The sequence below is a fragment of the Mustela lutreola genome, chromosome 16 (genome assembly GCF_030435805.1).
Source record: "Mustela lutreola isolate mMusLut2 chromosome 16, mMusLut2.pri, whole genome shotgun sequence".
In the NCBI taxonomy this organism is placed as follows: Eukaryota; Metazoa; Chordata; class Mammalia; order Carnivora; family Mustelidae; genus Mustela; species Mustela lutreola.
In genome coordinates, this window is record NC_081305.1 from 57,881,283 (window position 1) to 57,883,942 (window position 2,660).

Genomic DNA, 2,660 nt, shown 5'->3' on the forward strand with positions numbered 1-2,660 from the left:
AATTCCTCTGTTGTAGGTTCAGAATTATGACTGGATTATTAATTCATTCATAAGCTAATTAATTTAAAAGACAGGAACGCAGTTTTTCACATCTGTGATCCCATCAGCAGAGGGGTGGGTGTGTCTCCAAGGTTGGGTCTCCTGTTGGGATGCCTTGGGCATGAGGAGACAGTGTGGAAATCTGCTATGCCAATACCAACCTACGCAGTGCCTGCTGAGACAGCACATACAGTAAAACTGGAAGGATACAGAAATTAGCACGGCCCCTGTACAAGGAGGACACGCAAATCTGCAAAGCGCTCCCTTTTAAAATAAACAAACAAAAGCAGAAATATACACCAACCCACACAGGCTTCTGCCAAATTAGGGGAGGAGGGCTCATTTATATGCGAGTATCCTCAGACTCTAACAGCCCTCCAGGCTGTCTTAACTTGCTTCAAGTAACACACCGCATTGTTTGCTGACTTAATGCCTTTGGTCTCTAACAGAATTAACTTGCCTTCCTTGAAATTTACAGACAACTGGCCTTGGGCAATAAGGGATCAGAACTTCCGCAGGCCACAGAGGCGGGCTTTCTGACTCTCTCAAAACTCTTTTAGCAAATGAGTCTAAGGTCATGCACCACATTACCAACCCCCCTTTGCACATCTGTAAAACTTGTCCTCCTTGGCAGAAAGAACAGAATACTCTTGCACAACAACAGGATATGAAAATATCAGACCTTCTTGTGCACCCCACCCAAACCCAGGGCACCAAGGAACTGGAATTTCTGGTACAATCAATCTCCCAGGACAGAGGTAACTCAGGAGCTGGCACCAGCCAGAAAGGTCACTGATCCCAGCACTTCCTTAACGAATTCAACCCCTTTGAAAAATCTCCAGGCCAGGCAGAAACTTTGGAGTTGGCCTTTGGACAAAAGCCCACCCTCTCCCCAGGTGGCCAGCCTCCTGAGTAAAGCTCCTCTCCCCAGTCAAAACTCATCTCTTGAGTACTGACCTTTCCAGGGAAAGGCTGCTGAACTTGGGTTTTAGGAACAAGACCACTCCTATTCAAAATTACTCAGGCACTTAGAGAGGAGAGGGAGGAGTCCCTCCTGCCACAACAATGCACTTTTACAAGGATGTGAATACTCTGCTTTCTCTTTCTCCAGCCTTTCCCATCTTTTTCTTGTGCCGTGGGAAGGAAGCCATCAGGAGACAGAGGGGCACAACTAGTAATATCCCACATACTTATCTCTTCACACAATTAACGTTCATGGTGACAGTAGAATCCTAGGAAGGAGCATGGATGGAATGTTCCTTCAGACAAGGCACTCTGTAGTCTGCTGCCTTGCAGTGCTTTATGAACTCTGGAAGCCTATCCTGTGGTTGCCTATTCCTTTCTGGTTCACTCTGGTGGAGTTTCTGCAGCCCCACTCTTCTAGATCACTCTGCAGCTCCATCATTTCCCACAAATGAGTCTGAAGAAGACGCACAGGGTGGGTCTGGAGGTGCCTTGCAGGGGAGGGGAGAACAGGGACCCCTTGAAGCCTCCAGGGCAGGGAAACACGGAAAGTCTAGAAAAAAGTGGGCCTCTGGCCGGTGACTTGACAAGCGATCATTTCCAGGTGGGCTTTCCCTGGAGGCCTTCAGAGAACGGCACTTGCCAGAGTCACCACTTTGAAAGTATCTGTGGTCATACGGACCCTGAGGTTTGGCAAGTGTGTCTATCAGAGTCTCAGGATCAAGTCCCAGCCCCAGCTCTGTGGCTGCTCTGCCCACAACTGCTCTGGAGCCGAGATTCGAGAACCGTGGTGCCCAGGATCTTTGGTAAGGATCCACGGGGCACTCCCCCCAAGCTTCTGTCTTGTCGTATCCCAAATGGACCCGTGAACCTCAAACGTAATGCTCTCTCGCCTGCTCGATTCTTGGCTTCCTGCTTCGTCATCACCCCCAGGCCAGCTCTGGCTGCAGCTCAGTCTCCCCCTGACCGGCAACTATTAGACCTGACCTTTCCTGGAGCCCTTCCTGCCACCCTGAGTCTGTGTCAACATTCACTCTGAGCTGTGGCCCATGCTGAATGCAGCTCGGTGACGTCATCTGCTGTACCCCGGTGCTGACCGCTGACCGGATGCTTATACTCTCTCCATCATTCTCATGTCCCTCCACTGCGGCTGTGGCTGCTGCCTCCCATTCTAAACTCGTGAGCTCAGGCTCGGAAGGAATCACAGGTGAGAGCAGGTGGAGTGTGGAGGGAGGAGGTGGTACCATGGATGGAGGTGGGTGTTAGGGTCTGTAATCAAAGGAGCGAGACTGATAAAAAGCGAAGGTCAAGCAAAGCTTTATTTTGCGCCACGCATCAGGAATCATAACGACCATCAAACACACCGACCGGGGCCCGCCCCTCCAGAGAGGACGACCCCTCCCTGCTTTCCAGACTAACTTTTATAGAGCAAAGGCCATGCGGTTGGGCCCGGCCACACACGGGTGGCCAATGAGATTGTAACGCACACAGGAAACTCCACAGTGATGCTAGGCGACCAACTGAATTACAATTTACCCTAGTAGACATTTGAACCAGCCTATCACACCTTGGTTAAGATTGGCACCAAAAGTCTCCCAAAGGGCGGGGCCCATACTCCTCGGTAGCTCGGAGACAGTATGCGCCCCCACTGATTGAAT

The 2,660-nt window shown here is 50.6% G+C and overlaps 1 non-coding gene across 1 annotated transcript; it reads left to right on the forward strand.

Annotated features, from left to right (window-relative positions):
• The first annotated feature begins 207 nt into the window (after window positions 1-207).
• On the forward strand, window positions 208-311 carry LOC131819001 (U6 spliceosomal RNA). The gene has a single exon (XR_009349008.1). It is a non-coding gene; the product is annotated as a U6 spliceosomal RNA (small nuclear RNA).
• Window positions 312-2,660: the final 2,349 nt, after the last annotated feature.